The sequence below is a fragment of the Rattus norvegicus genome, chromosome 3 (genome assembly GCF_021556685.1).
Source record: "Rattus norvegicus strain SHRSP/BbbUtx chromosome 3, alternate assembly SHRSP_T2T, whole genome shotgun sequence".
Taxonomy (NCBI): Eukaryota; Metazoa; Chordata; class Mammalia; order Rodentia; family Muridae; genus Rattus; species Rattus norvegicus.
This window is the reverse complement of record NC_141536.1, coordinates 145,439,367-145,457,471: the sequence shown is the minus strand read 5'-3', so window position 1 is coordinate 145,457,471 and position 18,105 is coordinate 145,439,367. Positions and strand designations below refer to the sequence as shown.

Here is an 18,105-nt window from a genome sequence, read left to right as displayed (position 1 = left end):
TCAACCTACCTAATGCTGCACCCCTTTAATAACATAAGTTCCTCATGTTGTGGTGAACCCCAGCCACAAAATTACTTTGCTCTTCATAACTATAATTTACTACTGTTATGAATCAAATGTCAATATCTGATAAGTAACCCCAGTGAAAGGGTCTTTCAACTCCACATGTCATAGTAGAGTGCTGTTTTCCAGCTTGTTCTCCCATGGTTTGTTCAGCCTGCTTTGTTATAGCATCCAGGGCCACCTACCCATAGTAAGCTGAGTTCTCCCATATCAGTCACTAAGAAAATACACCACATAGGCCAATTTGCTGGTGGCATTTTCGAGAAAACTGAGATTCTCTTCCCAAGTGACTCTACGTTATTTCAAATTGACATAAAAGTTGCCGGCACATCCAGGCCACATTTTGATTCTAGTCTGGAGAGGTGAGTTGGTGTTTTAGAGTATGCACCGTTCTTACAGAGGACTGGGATTTCGTGTCCAATCCGCCCTATCTTAACATTCTGTAGCTCCAGCTTTAGTGGGATTTGTTACATTTATATGAACATCACTGCCCCCCCACACACACACGTGCACTTGCACAATTAACAACGAAAATCTTTCACTGTTGAGTCATTAACATGTTCAGTCGTTTTTTGTGGAGTAACCAATTCTCATGTTATACTCAAGAAAGCAAATGATAATGGCTGCCATTTGTAAGAGATGAAGAGGACTAGGAATTTGATACCTGAGAATCGAATCCCTGAGGCCAGATGATCTTGAGTGTAGCTTTAAACATTGTTAAAACATGTATGCCACGGCCCAGAAGGGCTTACTAATAATTTAATCATGAAGGAGGGGTAATGGGTGTGCAGAGTGTGCATTTGACATCCCTTCCAGGCAGTTCTGAGCAACAGCCCCCGGGACACCGCAAGAAGAAAAACTACTGTCAAGATGGCGCTGCTAGGCTCTGCAGGCCCGGCCACCATCTTTTCTGTAGTTCTTAGCGTAAGCAGGTACTTTGCGCATGCGTAACTCCCCGACATCCTCAGCGCGCCTGCGCAGCGCAGCGCCTTTCCCCCGCCCCTCCTTGCTGGTGCCGCTGGAGCTGCCGCTGCTGCTGCTGTAGATTGACGGCCCGCGCTAGAGCTTCAGGTGAGTGAGCGCCTCTACCACAGCGGGCGGAGGGCGCGCGGCGCGGTACACCGGGGTGTCGCTCCTCTGTGATCTGCGGACCGATGGCCACACGGCAAGCCCCGGGTCCTCGCGGTCGGCCTTCTCCGAGCCCCCCGCGCCTTGCGCGTTCAGCCCGGCCTCCCGCGCCCCTGCGGGTACCTATCTAGCAGGGGGCAGCGTGTGCCCTTTTGGGGTCGAGCCTCGCTCCAGAGGCCTGCACCCTCCGTCTCTGGGACCTCCTGAGGTTGTCACCCTCTTTCCACCTCTCGCGGCGGAGCTCGGAGCTCCTAGAGCTGAGCATCCACCTACCCCGCTGCCCCTCACGTCCCAGAGTTTTGACAGGGGCCTGGACTCGCCTTCTGTGGGTTTCTTCCCAAAGCCACAAAGGTATCCCTCTCTCCTGGGACCCCAGAACCCGGGTTTGTGTAGAACCCACTTTGTAGCCGAGGAAACTGAGGCACGGAGAGGTGAAATGCGCGTCCAAGGTCATGCCACTGACAAGTGACACGGCCAGCTCTCTAACTCAGAGGCGTTGGGGCTTTCACCGCCGGAGCTGGTGGGATTTGATCTTGTATCTTTACATTTTTTTGGAAAAACACTGGTCATTTATCTAGAGTTGGTTTTAGACGTCGTAAAAGTGGGCTACGGATAGAATTATCTTCTGGTCAGTAATCGCGATGTTAATGTGAGCTGGCTCCTTCCCAAATACTCGCTTTGTGCCGGGGATCTTGCTAAACGTTTTATTAAGATCAGTTCACCTTTGTACCTCACTGCTTCCCCATCCAGTGCTTTCCCCCTTCTTTTTCTTGAAGCCGTTTTTTCCTCTGCAGAGCTCTCCTGCCTGTCACAGGTAGACTTGGAGCCTTATGGCTTAAGCAGAGAGGCTCTCCCCTGGTGGCTCCCTTAGGGAACACAGTAAGCTTCGCCTTCGTCCACCCCACTCCCCCTCCCCCAGTCCCACCTATCCCCAGCCCCCAAGGTATAATTAGCATTTTTCTAGCTGCCAGGACTAGGCTAGCTGGGCTGGCTGGACTTGTGGAGGTGACAGAGCAGATTTAGCCAGTACTCACCTCCTTTTGGGACTTTCTGGCTCTGCTCCAAAGCCGGTCTTGAGCATTTTCAGGCTTTAAGATAAAAAGAGAAAGCATTGACACGGTGGTGCAGAATCCAAGACACCTCCTTTGGTTTGAGTTCCAAATGAACAGCTATAAAAATGTGTTGATTTTTGCCCCCCAAAATAACTAGCTCCAACTGCCTTTTCCTCCCTTAGCAAATCCTCCTCCACACTTCAAAGGCTCGACACAATTTTACCTTCCCTGATTAATTTTCCTAACTAGAATTAAATAATATACCACAGGCTGCAAGCCTGGGTCTTATCCTCAGTAATATCCCCCCCTTCTCCCGCCCAGGTCAGGCACCAGCTTTGCACCTTCAAATGCCGGGGTCCTGGTAGACCCTTGGTAAATACTGAATTCCCTCCATTCCTTGCTACTACTCAAAGGGTGATGTCCTATTGCTCTTCTGTTGCTTCTCTTGCCCTTCAGTTTCTCTTCTGATTATCCCCTCAGCTTCAGTCTACCCTTTTGTTTTTGAAAGTTTGCAGATAATGGTCTTGCACCTCAGTCTCCCTAACAGCGGAGCTGCTGGTCCAAGCTTCTTTAGTCTACCGGGGAGCTTTTATTTTTATGTGGCAGTCTGAGTGCCTGAGGCTTATGACACTTTAGTCTGCACTGCAATTCATGGGAGATGCAGTTTCTCGTTCTTACACTTTGGCTTATTACTCCAAGTGACATCACAGTGATCATAGTTTTTATTGTCTATCAACCCGTGATATTTGAAATAAGATTAGTAATATTCAGAAGGGCCTTTTGGTACATCAGCTATGAACATAGCTTTTCCTCATAAATAAAACTGTTACTGCTTTTGTTTGGTTTGTGTTTAGATTTATTTATCTATATGAGGGTGTGGCTGGCTATGCCTGGGCATGAATTAGGGCTCTTTTAGAGGCCAGAGAACAATTTTGGAACAGTCAGTTCTACTGTGAGGGGCCTGGAGGTTAAATTGAGGTCATCAGGATTGGCAGAAAAGTGCCTTTACCAGCTAAGCCATTTTGCTAGCTCAGTTATTTTATTTTTGTTGTTGTTATTATTATTATTATTAATCAGAGCCTCACTTTGTAGACCAGTCTATCTCAAACTCATGATCTTTTGACCTCAACCTCTAGAACACTAGGATTTCAGGCACATGCCACCACACCTAACTAAATAAAGTTCCTTAAAATTGTTTTTTAATTTAATTATTGGTGGGGGCACACATGGTGGAGAACTCAGTACAGCTTTGTGGAATCTAACTATTCACCTTTATATGGATTTCAGGGATTAAATTCAGGGTTCCAGGCAAGCATCTTTCCCCACATAAGGCCCTAATACAGCTTCTTTTTTTTTTTTTTTTTTTTTTTTTTTGGTTCTTTTTTTCGGAGCTGGGGACCGAACCCAGGGCCTTGCGCTTCCTAGGTAAGCGCTCTACCACTGAGCTAAATCCCCAGCCCCCCTAATACAGCTTCTTAAAGAGTTTTTTGGAAATTATTTCCTGATATTACAGTGAACTATTATCATGTGTAAGGCAGTGGGTATTGTGGAAACTTCGGAATCGAATAAAACATGGTTCCTTTTCAAGAAGTTTTGTAGCTAACTAGGGAACACTAACATATCTAAAAACTGCCACATTAGATTATAAGCAAAGCAAAATGATAAGATAAGGAAATGACACTCCACTGTGATTTTTTTTTTTTTTCCTTTTTATGGGCAGAATCTCTTGTGTCCTGGGCTGGCCTGCAACTCCTGAGCCTGCTGCCTTTATCTAAGTGTTGGGCTTACGGGCATTGCCTCCACACCCAGTTTGGAAAACACCATAAAATTGTATTCAATCTGAAAGCAAGCAGTGATCTGGCCTCCTCACTCTGGTAGAGAGCTTCCTGAGAACTGAATCTGTCCAAGGTCATAGGACTGGGGCTACAGCTTCATAGTCCAGACTTTGTTCATTAAGAATTTGTCTGGGCTAAGTGGGTAGCTCAATGGTAGAGAAATTGATTAGTGTGTGGGAGGCCTTGAAGATTATTCCCAGAAACAAACAAACAAACTAACTTCTTTTCCTTCTTTTTCTCCCTTCCTTTCTTTCTTTGTTAAGTAACCAGTGTTTCTTTTCTGCATGAAGGTATTAACCAGCAACTTTTAAAATTCCAGGCATGTGTTTAGATCAAGGAGTAGAGGAGACACTAAGAGGCATCTGGTCTATTAGGGAGAGGATAACTTCTCTTGACCACTAAAGACGGTGTGTAGATAATGTCAGGGTAGATGGTAGAGGGATTGTGTGTGGCATGGGAGTTGGGGAAGAGGTCAGGAGGAGGGGTATGCACAATAGTAGTAAGGCCTCTTTCGGGGAGAACTAGGGTTTCCAGAGCTTGACAGATTGTTAGTGTCAGAATTGAAAGGGCAAGGGAAGAACCATTTTGAAGTTTGGGTGATAAAACAGACAAGGTAACAGTGTCTGCCATGGCTAAAGGGGAAAAGAACAGAAGCAAAAGACCTGGCTTAATTCTATCAGAACAATAGCTCTTACCCTTTACTGTACATCAGTCACCATCAGTCAACTAGACAGCTTCTTATTAGCATGTTGCTGGGCTCGCCGCCAGAGTTTCTGATTCAGTAGAGGTCTTAAGAGGGGCCTGAGAACTGGCAGTTCTAATCCATTACCAGATCATGTTGGTTCTCCTAGTCTGAGGGCCACACTTTGAGAGCTGCTACTAGACAAGAATGTTGAAAAGCTAGTCAGGTAATGTCAAGAACTTGTTCCAGATAGGAAGGGATGGAGGGAGGGAAGGATAGAGGGAGATGGACGGACAGACAGACAGACATAATATGCATTACTGGCATGGGTCAGTCCTGGAAAAATACATATAACATCATATTAGTCATTTCAAAACATGTGATATAGGAGCCTGCAGAATTGAGCTTTAAAATTTACACCTTTGTACGTTTATACCATTGTATGGGTCTTACCTTTGTATTTTAAGAAGCAAAGAAGATGAGTCCATCTTGAAGGTTCATACTAAAATTATTTATGGATTTTAAAAAGAGCTTGCTAAAATGATCTAGTCATACAACAAAATTTTTGGTGCATGCTGTAGGACAGATGCTGGTAGCTTCTAGAAGTACAAAGACTTTGCTAAAACTTGGAGTGTAGTGATATGGCTCTGCAAATAATAACTCTAGGTAGTATCACATGTGAGCTTCCCAGGAGCGGGGAGCAGGGCCTGTCTCTCTGCTTGACTTAATGATGGATGGTCGAACCCAGGTAAGACGTGAGGACAATAGGAAAGAGAAGGTTTTGGTTTTGTGTGGTATTTTTGTTGGCTGGATTTTGGGGGGAGGGCAACAAATAAGCCTGGATAAGCAAAAGAAAGGTAGCAGTTCTCCAGGAAGGACTTGGGAGGGTCAAGAGTTTATGGTGTTCCTGCCTGTATAGCAAGTTTGAGGCCAACCTGCATTCCATGAGACCATCTCAGAAGGATGCGCTAGGGAGGTGTGGGGCCCTCTTAAGTCCACAAATTAATAAATAGTACTGTAGCTTTAATACAGAAATGGCTTTATCTATTCTGAGAAATTCCCTTTTCCCTTTTAAGAGGCAGGCTACTTGAGAACAGCACACAAAAGCTTTCCCAGATTGAGAACACTTATTTATAGGTTTTCAGGGCCTTTATTTCGTGTGGTTTGTTTCATTTTCTAAGACAGAGTTTTTCTGTGTAGCCCTGGCTGTACTGGAACTTGTTTTTGTAGACCAGGCTGGCCTGAAACTCAGAGATCTGCTGGGATTAAAGTTATGTGTTATTGCTGTCCCCACCAGGGTTTATTTTCTTTCTTTCTTTCTTTCTTTCTTTTTTTTCTTTTTTTTTTTTTCGGAGCTGGGGACCGAACCCAGGGCCTTGCACTTGCTAGGCAAGCGCTCTACCACTGAGCTAAATCCCCAACCCCAGGGTTTATTTTCTTAAGTAAAAAAAACAAACTTTAAATATAGTGCTTAATTCCATTGTATTTATAAGAGTAACCTCTAATTTTGTCATTACTTTCCTTTCATATTTATTCACATAAAATTAATTGGTATATGGAGGATCTCAAATAGGAAAGTGAATTACTTTGAACTGGGTATATAACTCAGTAGTAGAGCCCATGCTCTGGGTTCAATCCCCTGCCTCTCACCGTAGAATGTCATTCTCTTTTGAAAAAGTTCTGTTTCTTAAAGTACTGGAGAGAGGACATGCTATTAGTCCTAAGTAAATATTTATTGTTGCTCGCTGTAGGAGTGCACTGGAGGAATCGCGCCTTCTTTGCAGGCTGAGTTGCATCCCATGTCAACGTTAATTACAGTGCTGAGCACACTATGCTATTAAACCTAAGCTGGGGCTGTGTAGTATAGAGGTGTTAGCCTCCCTAACTATTTATGTGTAACTGTTTACCTTTTGTCTTTCCAATAGACTTAATATAGTAACTTAAGATTAGTTCTAGGGCGGACAAGATGGCTTAGTGGGTAAAAGCTCTTGCTGCAAAGATAATGATCTGAGTTTGATCCCTGGATACATATAATGGTGAAAGGAGAGACTGTTTCCACAGAGTTATCTTCTGACCTCCATATGCTTGCTACTCTCCATATACATATATACACACAGACAGACACACACACACTCACACGCATACACAGTCACACACAAACACACTCACACACATAGACACATATACACAGACACAGACACACACACAGACACAGACATACAAACACACATAAATTTTTAAATACATTAGCTTCCTAAGTGTAGGGTGGCTTCCCCCAAGCTGTGACTGTCATTTTACCGCCTAATGCCCATAGTCCGTAGTCTGAATTTTTCAGTTGTAAGGATTCAGTTCTAATACAGCCATTCTTTATACTTTGTCTTGGGATTCATTAAGACCTTTTGGGTTATATTTTGTAGTATCTTAGGGAAGATGTTTCAACTCTTAGGGAAATAGCTGTTAGTATGGTGGCTGACAACCTTATAAATCTAATGAATTAGAATAAGGAAAATTATAAGTAGATCAGAAACATATTATGAAATTGCTTCCTAATTCTAATTTAAGATTTGAAGTAACATCACCTTCTTATTAAATCATAATTGTGATAAGTTTTCACGAAGTAGCATGTGTTTAAAAAACAGTTTGTTTGAATTGGCAGTTTTATCCCCTCGGTGCTGCTACGTTTTTATACCTTGGGTTTCAGTTTACGGTTAAAAGTGAATGAGCCTGGGGTTGGGGATTTAGCTCAGTGGTAGAGCGCTTGCCTAGGAAGCGCAAGGCCCTGGGTTTGGTCCCCAGCTCCGAAAAAAAAGAACCAAAAAAAAAAAAAAAAAAAAAGTCAATGAGCCTGCGGGCCATGGTGGTGGGCGTGCTTTTAGTCTACATTCAGGAGGCAGAGGCAGGCAAATCTCTGTGAGTTCAAGGCCAGAGTCTGCAGAGTGATTCCTAGGATAGCCGGAGCTATACAGAGAAACCCTGTATTGAAAACAACAGGGGTTGGGGATTTAGCTCAGTGGTAGAGTGAGTGCTTGCCTAGCAAGCGCAAGGCCCTGGGTTCGGTCCCCGGTTCTGAAAAAAAAAAAAAAAAAAGCTTGAAAACAACAACAAAAATGTTCGTGAGCCTGGTAGAGTCCTTGTCTAGCATTCATGAGGACCTAATTTTGATATCCAGTATCAAAAAAGAAAATTGAGTGCTATTTAAAAAAAATTGTAAGATCATAGTGGTAGGAACATTGTACACTCATCTCTAAAACTTGGCAGATTATAAACTGATCAGGTTTTTGTTTTGTTTTGTTTTGTTTCAGTCAAGAAGCTGGGGAGGGGGTGGGGCAGAGCCCCTCTTGACAGTCTTTCGCCTTAGAAGGTGCTGCTGCTTTAAAGTCACTGTGCTGATATTGTGTGAACCTGTGTAGACCGGACCGTGACTTGATACCTTAGACATCCCACTGGTAGATTGCTTTTTCAGCAACCCAGGAAGGTGTTGGTATGTTCTTTGTAATAGAAGTCAACGTTTTATATATTGCTTTTCTGTTTTCAAAATTTGCCGATAATGAAATTTGTAATACACTTTAGAAATGTCTTTGTTACTTTTCTGTTTCTGTGATAAGACAGCATGAGCAAGGCAACTAATGAAAGAAAGAGCTTATTTGGGTCTTATGGTTTCAGAGGGTTAGAGTCTGTGACCATCATGGTAGGGAACATGGCAGCAGGCAGGTAGGCATGGTACTAGACCAGCAGCTGAGAGCTCACATTTTGAGTCAGAACCAAGAGGCAGAGAGAGCTTACTGGGAATGATGTGGGCTTTTGTAACCTCCAGACCCCAATGGCATGCCTCCTTCAACAAGGCCATACATACCCCGTGATCTTTCTTTCCCACACGGTTCCATCAATGGAGACCAAGTATTCAGTGGAGGCCATTTTCATCCAAACCAGCACAGAAACCAAACCTGAAGAAATCAAAAAGAATTAATGATCAGTTGGCATCAAACAGGAAAAATTGTTGAGATCTAGTTGCAGAATGCTAACATTCAAATCCTTGCTCTGCTGCTTGCTAACTGTGTGGCCAAGCTGTGCCTCAGTTCCTTCATCTGTCAAAGGGGTGGGGCTATGCTGCCTAGCTTATACGTGTTGGAATAGAACATAAAATAGTGAATGGACAAAAGGTTTATTCTGGCACCTGACGTAGGGAAAGCACTCAGTAACTGGCAGGTATGAACATGAAGTACTGCCTTCAGGGTTTTTGTCTGTCCTTGTTTGTCCGTTCAGACTGTAGAAAGGAACGGATTGTTTTCAGGGATTCTGCCTTTAGCTGGTAGGAACCCGGAGCTCTTCCAAGCTCCGTACCAGGCCTTGCCAACAGTAGCTTCCCTGATGTCTTGAGCTGCGTCCTTCAAGAGTGGAAGGCAGAAGGGTGTGCATCTGGCTCTGGAGTTGCTTCAGATAAATCCTATGGTAGAAACCTCCCTGTTGGTTGGGAGTCTGTAATTAACAAGATCTGTCCATGGGGATTGCTCTGTCCCAGCAGTTATCTGTATCAAGACCCTGGAATGAATACAGTGAGCTCGTAGAGCAGACTCAGATTTCCAACTTGGCAGTCTCTGCAAGTCTGCTCCCCACCTGCTGCCAGAGCCCAAGAACGACACAGCAAAGGGGTGGGTCTGTCGTAAGGGGTGTGGTTGACCTTATCCAGGGCCAAGGGGAAGCAAGGGTGTTTCCTGGTAGAATGAAGATCTGTGGGTTTACCTTGACTGCTGCCTTTGACCCTCGCTCCCCTCTTTCACTTCTGTAGGAAGGGAAGGCAGCTTCTGAAACCATTTCTCCTTGTAGAGAGATGCCCAGGTTTTCATCTGTGTAGGAATAATCTGTGAGCTAGGTTTTAAAAGGCCTGCTTGTTCCATGGTTTGTTTACTTGGCTTCTCAGACTGTCTCTGGAGATCTTTTGCTTTCTTAAGGGCCCCCAGGAGACAGCAGGGAAACCAACATCCATTATCCTAGATACTTGGGAGGATGCTTAAGTCAATGGTTTCATGATTAGATTAATTCAGGCTTTAAGCCTGACAGAACTTAAGAGCCAAGTCATCACATAATTGTGTTTCTTATAGATGAAAGTATGGAATGTAGCCCAGTGTCCTGGAGTATCTTCCAGAATCTGGGCTTGGTGTCTAAACAGTGGTCTTAGCCCCACACACATTCAGGTGCATGCACTTAGTCAAATCACTTAAATTTTCTGTCTCTTCCCTTATGGGAGGAATGGGACGCTGCTGAAGACCAGTGTTTCTTAGCCCTAGTTGCACTTAAGAATTACCCAAGGATCTTTAAAAACAGTACCTAAGCCCTGTCCCAACCAATTAAAATGATCTTTCGGATTGAGGCCGTGTGTTGATATTCTTTAAAGCTCCCCGGTCCAACTATACCTAAGAAAACTAGACAATATGAACAAGGATTTTGTGTGCTTTTAACTTAAATACTTAAATTTATGAGAATTTCATACACTAGTATTATATTTACATAATATTTACTTGTTCCCCTTCTCTCCAGTTCATGTGTCTTCCTACAACTCCTCAAATTTATGGTGTTTTCTATAATCATCATCTATTATATCTATAAATACACAGACATAACCTGGTTAGTCCATTTGGTGTTGCCCATATGTATATGTGTTTAGGGCTGATTTTCTTGGATTGGCTAACTTATCAGAGAGTTTGTCCCCAGAGAAAACTGAGTGTTCCTCCCTCACCAGCCATTGATTTCCTGTAGCTCTTCATCTAGTGTGGGCCTTGTGAGATTTCCCCTGTCTACACCGACATGTCAGCCGCTGTTGTCATTATGTGCTGTCTTAGTGAGGGTTTCCATTGCTGTGAGCAGACACCATGACCAAGGCAACCCTTATAAAGAACAACATTTGATTAGGGCTGGCTTGCAGGTTCTAAGGTTCAGTCCATTATCATTATGGCAGGAAGCATGACAGAATCCAGGTAGTCATGGTACTTATAGGCGCTAAGAGCTCAACATCTTCATCCAAAGGAAGCCAGGAGCTGCTGTGGCCAGGCAGCTAGGAGGAGGGTCTCAAAGCCCATCCCCACAGTGACACACTTCCTCCATCAAGGCCACACCTCCAAATAGTGCCACTCCTTGGGCCAAGCATACTCACATGTGTCTTGTTTAGGCAACCACATTATTGAGATTTCATGGCCACACCTTCCCTGCCCTTCTCTTGTGATGTTCCTTGAGTCTTGGGTATAGGAGTTGAATTGTAGATGTATTAATAGGGGTTGAGCATCACACAGCCGGTTGTTCTCTGCATTCTGACCAGTTGTGGATTTATTTATCTGTCTGGTTGGTTGATTGGTTTGTTTTGTTCCTTTTCTGAGTCTGAATCTCACTGAATAAACCATGCTGACTTTGAACTCATAGATTTACCTGCCTCTGTAGAGATTAAGGCATGTGCCACTACACCCTCCAGATTCCCTTTCCTTTTTTTTTTTTTAATTTTTAAATTCTTTTTTAAAAAGACTTATTTAAGGAGCTGAAGAAACGGCTCAGTAGTTCACAGCACCTACTGCTCTTGCAGAGATCTGAGTTCTGTTCTGGAACCCACATCAGGCAGCTCACAACTGCCTGGAACTCAGTTCCTGGAGATTCAGTGCTCTCTTCCGGCACCCACGGGCCCCTGCAAGCACATGTGTAAATGAAAGTAAAAGGTTAAGAAAATAAATATTTAAAAATAAAAAGAAGTTTTGTTTTTCTTTTGTGTTTGAGTGTTTTGTTTGCATTTATGTATGTGCTGGAAGAGAGTGCTGCTGGGTTTACTGGAACTGGAGTTAAGGACCACTGTAAGCTGCTGTGCAGGTACTGGGAATTGAACTGGGGTCCAAAGGAAGAACAGCCAGTGCTCTTAACCATTAAGCCATCTCTCCAGTTGTAGATTTCTGCAATAGTGTCACTCTTTCCCATATGTTGTAGAAAGAAACTTTGTTGGTAAGGAAGAGAGCTGTATTTATCTAGGGTTTTTTGTTGGGGTCCATTGATATATAAAGTTATTATTGGCAGGTGTGTGTCGGCTGCCATTGTTGTTGTTGTTGTGTTTCTGTTCGGTGAGCATGCTTTATTTGTTTTCTCTCTGTGGTCTCAGGGGTATGCTTGCTCCCCTCTTCACCTGAGAGCATTGTTTCCAGTGCCCTCTGTGGAGCTGATGTAGTGAACATGAATTCTTGTGTCATGGGAAGGTTTTCTTCTTCCTTCAACGATGGCAGACAGTTTCTCTGGGCACAGTAGTCTGTGTTGGTGTTTGTGCTTTTTTAGAATTTCGAGCGCATTGCTCCAGGCTCTTGTAGCTTCTCAGGTTTCTATTGAGACATCAGCTGTTCGCCTAGTGCATGTTCTTTCATGTGTACCTGTGGTTTTTCTCTTGCAGTTTTCAATACTCTTTCCTTGTTCTGCATATGTAGAGTTTTGCCTATGATATGTTGTGGGGAGTTGCTTTTCTACTCCTGTCTATGGTATTGTTGGGTTCTTGTATGTCTTTCCTTAATTAGGGGAAGTTGTCTTCTCTGATCCTATTGAAGATCTGGTCTATGCCATTGACTTCAGATGATGATGATGATGATGATGATGATTCCTCCTCTTCCACTGCTTACAATTCAAAGATTTGGTCTTTTCATTGTGTCTCAAATTTCCTGCATGTTTCTTCTTGAAAGGTCCAATTCCTCTGCTTTATTCTCAAGCCCTGATACTCTGCCTTCTGCTTCATTCATCCCACTGATAAGGCTTTCCCTTGAGTTTCCTTTTTTTTTTTTAAAGATTTATTTTTTTATTTACATGAGTACACACACCATCTCTGACTTCAGACACACCAGAAGAGGGCATCGGATCCCATTACAGATGGTTGTGAGCCACCATGTGGTTGCTGGGAATTGAACTCAGAACCTCTGGGAGAGCAGTCGGTGCTCTTAACCGCTGAGCCATCTCTCCAGCCCCTCCCTTAAGTTTTCTAACTGGACCATTGAGTTTTTCAGTTCCATCTTGTGTTGGCCTTAGTATTTCTGTCTCTGTACTGAATTCAGCCATCTGACCTCAATTGTCTTCCTCCTTTTGTTCAGTCTTACACTTATGTTCTCTCGGACTTCACTAAGAATTTCTCTCACCTCTTTAAGTTCACTGTAGCGTTTGCTCATGTTCTTTTTTTTTTTTCTTTTTTTTTTTTTTATTAACTTGAGTATTTCTTATATACATTTCGAGTGTTATTCCCTTTCCCGGTTTCCGGGCAAACATTCCCCTCCTCCCTCCCCTTCCTTATGGGTGTTCCCCTCCCCACCCTCCCCCCCATTGCCGCCCTCCCCCCAACAATCTAGTTCACTGGGGGTTCAGTCTTAGCAGGACCAGGGCTTCCCCTTCCACTGGTGCTCTTACTAGGATATTCATTGCTACCTATGAGGTCAGAGTCCAGGGTCAGTCCATGTATAGTCTTTAGGTAGTGGCTTAGTCCCTGGAAGCTCTGGTTGCTTGGCATTGTTGTACATATGGGGTCTCGAGCCCCTTCAAGCTCTTCCAGTTCTTTCTCTGATTCCTTCAACGGGGGTCCTATTCTCAGTTCAGTGGTTTGCTGCTGGCATATGCCTCTGTGTTTGCTGTATTCTGGCTGTGTCTCTCGGGAGAGATCTACATCCGGCTTCTGTCGGCCTGCACTTCTTTGCTTCATCCATCTTGTCTAATTGGATGGCTGTATATGCATGGGCCGCTCATGTTCTTTTTTTTGTTTTTGTTTTTGTTTTTCTTTTTCTTTTTCTTTTTATCGGAGCTGGGGACAGAACCCAGGGCCTTGCGCTTGCTAGGCAAGCGCTCTACCACTGAGCTAAATCCCCAACCCCGCTCATGTCCTTTTTAAACCCCTTGAATGTTTTTAATTATGTTTATGATTGTTGTTTTAAATTTTGTGTTCTAGGGTTTGTCTAGGTAATTCCTATTGGAGAACATTTCTATAGGAGTGTCGGGTTTGGGGGGAACACTATCTTTCTTTTCATATTGTTTGCATGTTTGCCATGTGATCTGGGCATGTGGACCTCTTTCACTGGTTGTGTGTTTGATGTGAGTTTCTAGCCTGCCTTGGGCTGACTGGTGCAGGACCCGCCTGGAGCTGTGGGGGAAGGCGTTGAGGGGTGAAGTTGTTGTTTAGTCATTGGGTTTTGTTCTCTTGTTGTTTTTGTTTGTTTGTTTGAACAAAGATTCGCTATGTAGTTGTGGCTAGCTTAAGACAAAGCTGGTATCAAACTGACAGCCATCCATCTACCTCTGCCTTTCTGTGGTGAGATTGAAGGATTATCCACACCTGGCAAAGGTGACCCAAGTTTCAGTTGATAAAGCAAAGCTTCTGTGTCATTCTTCCTAGAAACCATCAGTGTTTTCCAGACAAAAAAAGTGGTTGTGTGCCCTTTGTCCTGACTTGGTTTCCTTTGCAGCCTGTCTTCTCTCTCAAAGCTACAGTGCTGTAGTGTGTGGGGTTTCCTGTTCTCATTTGCCCTCCTGCATTGCAGTATGTGAGCATGTCCTTTCAGGACCCAGCATCCTCACCCCTTCAGCAGTCCTTGGCCATCCTAGCCCTCAGTTGTCTCACCTCTGCCCTTCGGAAGCTTCTTTTGGCTCCAGGGCTACGCTCCAGGCACTAGATGCAGCGGCCCAAGTGGCCCTCGTTCTTCTTGGTAAGGTGGAACACACATAGAAATATCATTGGTGAAACATGGTAGGGTTTTAAACTGGTAAAACTTTGATATTTCTTTAAACTGGTGATTAATGCCCTACAGAGGTTCTTTGGCATTATATGGAGGCAGTTTTGATTGTTAGAGCTATTGAAAGAGGATGTTATAGCCATCTAGTTGTAATGTCAGGGGTATTACTAAACATGGTAATACACAGAACACATTCTTCCACGCCAGACGCTGTCTTTGCCTGTAATGATCAGTGAGGCAGTGTGTGAGACTGGGTATAATGTCAACATTTGCTGGTAGAAAATTTGAGTCTCAGTTCCACCTGACCCATTTATTAGTGGTTAGTCTGTTTGTCTTCTTAAGTCTCAGTTTTTTCATCTCTGTTCTAGCTAAGATACCAGTACCTCTTATTTTTTCATTGTGATAATGAATGAACTGTTGGGGGGCGGGGGAGGAGGAAGAGAGAGAGAATGAATACCTATGAGTCTGCATGCCATCCTGCCTCTAGCCAATCGCCCTCGTGCATCCTGCCTCTTTTAGCTGTAAATGTTTCAGGACTAGCTGCAGCTGACCCCTTCCGGCTCATTCTCCCTTAGTGTGCCTCTTGTTTGCTGAATGCATTCTGTTTTGATAATCTGTCTACATTCTTTCCAAGACCCAAGTGATTGACTTTGCCTCTGGAACACCAATGAGTATCTTGGTGTCAGTATGTCTAGACAAAGCCAAAGATAACAAATTACCGTGGTCCTGGGAGAAAGCTGTGAAGTAAAACAGTATTTTATTACTGCTTTTTTTTTTTAATAAATATTTTTAAGCACTAGAAATTTCATGGTGTAGATTCCCATGTTCCTTAGGGTCAGATCAAATGTCTGCTGATCTGGTGAGTGACGGTTGCCAAGTTCTTGATCCGTATTAGGTTGCTAACTGGTTGGCCTCAGGAAATATGAAGTACATTTGTAGAGAATTCAGAATATCAGTCCTGTCCAGGACCCAAAAAGATTACTCTGCCTAACTTCTTCTCTTCAGAGAAAGGGAAAGCCCAGTGTCGCTCAGCCCTTGTGGGCCTGCCTACATTTAGAGTACGCTCCTGATGTTCTTACGGACTTTCTGGGACTGGAAGGGTCCATGAATCTCTAGCCGTCTACTTTGTGAGTGGACAAAGGCTTGCATTTTGCATTACTGGACTTTTATTTCTTGTGACATTAGAAATGGAACCTAGTGCGTCACACACACTAGATTAACACACAGCAACTGAGCTGAACTCATTGTCCCTACAATGTTAGACTGATGTGTTCTGCAGAGACATAGCAGCCTTACCAACACGTCAGCAGAGCTTCTGTGCGTTTCTGTTTTTCTCTTCAGAGGTTTGCCAACTACTTAAAAATCCCAGGTCTTGATGCTCTTTAAGGACCCTTCTAGTGTTCTGTGTATATCAAGAAACACTGCTGTCGGGGCTGGAGAGATGGCTCAGCGGTTAAGAGCACTGACTGTTCTTCCAGAGGTCCTGAGTTCAATTCCCAGCAACCACATGGTGGCTCACAACCATCTGTAATGGAATCCTCTTCTGGTGTGTCTGAGGACAGCTACAGTGCACTCATATATGTAAAGAAAATAAATATTTAAAAAAAATGAAAGAAACACTGCTGTCTCCCCCCAACCCCCACCTCCTAGTAACATTTTCTGTTGCACTTCATTGTAGAAACAGCATTTTCCAAATTTCTAAAAGATGATCTACACAGTCCAGGGCTTTTCAGCATAGGTCACTGAACTTCACTTTTCCTAGGTGCTTTTGGTTTTTTATTTGTTTGTTTGTTTTTTTAATATGTGTGAGTACATTGTTGCTGTCTTCAGACACATCAGAAGATGGCACTGAATTCCATTACAGATGGCTGTGAGCCACCATGTGGTTGCTGGGAATTGAACTCAGGACCTCTGGAAGAGCAGTCAGTGCTCTTAACCGCTGAGCCATCTCTCCGGCCCAGATGTTTCTGAGACAGCGTATTTATGTAGTCTCAGCTGATCTTGAACTCAGAGCACCCTCTTCCCTCAGTCTCTTTAGTGCTCGGATTATAACATGCCTTACTCTTCATAGTTTTTTTTCCTCCCAACATAATTTTTTTTTTGTTTCTTTGGGGATTTTACATCATACACCCCTATTATATTCACTTTCCTGTCCTTCTCTGTACACACACACACACACACACACACACACACACACACACACACACAGCACACACCCCATTCTAACTTTCCCCCAATTAAAAAAAAAAGTGTCCAATTTGTGATACCTGTATATACACTGGGATGAGGTCAAACTCTCAGTGGCCTGCCCCTTAAATGGAGCTGAGTCCTTCTCCTCCCACACCGCTACTGGAAGCCATCTATTGTGGAGAGTGACGTTTGAGCATCCTATCACAGTTTTTAAGAGTTCTCTTTGATGGCTTCCTGTTTAGGCTGCCACTATTTTAGGGGGTGGGGTGGGAGCAAAGGTTGGGACTGTCACAGAAGTCTTACATGACATGGGTCATGGACTTGAACACAGACCCGGTCACGCTAAGGCCTGGGAACGTCCTAGGCTTTGACACCACTAGTGCTCCCTGCCAGAAGATAAAACCTTTTCAGCTCTCAGCCTCTCCCTTCCTTCTCATCATTCCACATCATCTCCCCTACAGTGCAGACTCCTCTCCCTCGACTTCTTTGGCACTGCGTTTCTGCTTTTCCTCCTGTGCCTCTGAATGTTTTCTTTTTATCTCCTAATGGCTCTACTTTCCATCACTCACTTGTCCTTCTCAAGAGCCCAGGGTCTGTAGTCTGGTGATGACCGTGGACTCATCTCTCCAAATCTCACGCTTACTTGAACTCAGGTCTCTCTGACTCCTGACTGAAACTGGAATTTTCACTAATCTGTAGAGTCTGTAGCTCTTTTTCAGTTCCTCGTCTCTGTGTATTTGGGCCATCATTCTTTTATCTCCCTTAACTAGAAACTTTGACAAAACCTGTTTCTTTCCTGACCTTGTGCCATTTTTAAATCAACTTCTAGTTTCCCATCATTTTATTTTAACTGAGGTTTATTTTTCAGAGGCGCTGAGGCCCTGTGTGTGCTGGGTCGTTGTTCTAGCACCGAGCATCACCCCTTGTCTCTCCTTGACAGACTCTTATTCTCTGCTGGGCCAAACTCTTCTTTTTGGTATATTCTCCTTCTGTTTGATCTGGCCTATTGAGTCTTTTTTAAGATCCATATAGTTCTTTTTTTTTTTTTTTTCTTTTTTTCGGAGCTGGGGACCGAACTCAGGGCCTTGTGCTTACTAGGCAAGCGCTCTACCACTGAGCTAAATCCCCAACCCCCATATAGTTCTTTTTTTTAAAAAAAAAAAAAAAAAAAAAAAGGAGGGAGGGGGCTGGAGAGACGGCTCAGTGGTTAAGAGCACTGACTGCTCTTCCAGAGGTCCTGAGTTCAAATCCCAACAACCACATGGTAGCTCACAACCATCTGTAATGGGATCTGATGCCCTCTTTTCATGTGTCTGAAGACAGCAACAGTGTACTCATATAAATAAATCTTTTTTTAAAAAAATCCATATAGTTTATTATATAAAAGTACTGAATATATTCTTTTTGGAAGATATCAGAATGAAATATTAGAGTCT

General features: G+C 43.7%; 1 protein-coding gene across 11 annotated transcripts in view; it reads left to right on the top strand.

The window, feature by feature from the left end:
• Positions 1-1,050: 1,050 nt before the first annotated feature.
• Ndrg3 (NDRG family member 3) overlaps positions 1,051-18,105 on the top strand; it is a 63,335-nt gene continuing 46,280 nt past the window's right edge. For 9 of the 11 annotated variants that reach the window (XR_015682784.1, XR_015682783.1, XM_087651109.1 and 6 more), the window contains 1 exon segment: positions 1,051-1,134. The gene's annotated coding sequence lies outside the window, so the exon portion shown is untranslated. 11 annotated transcript variants of the gene reach the window in all.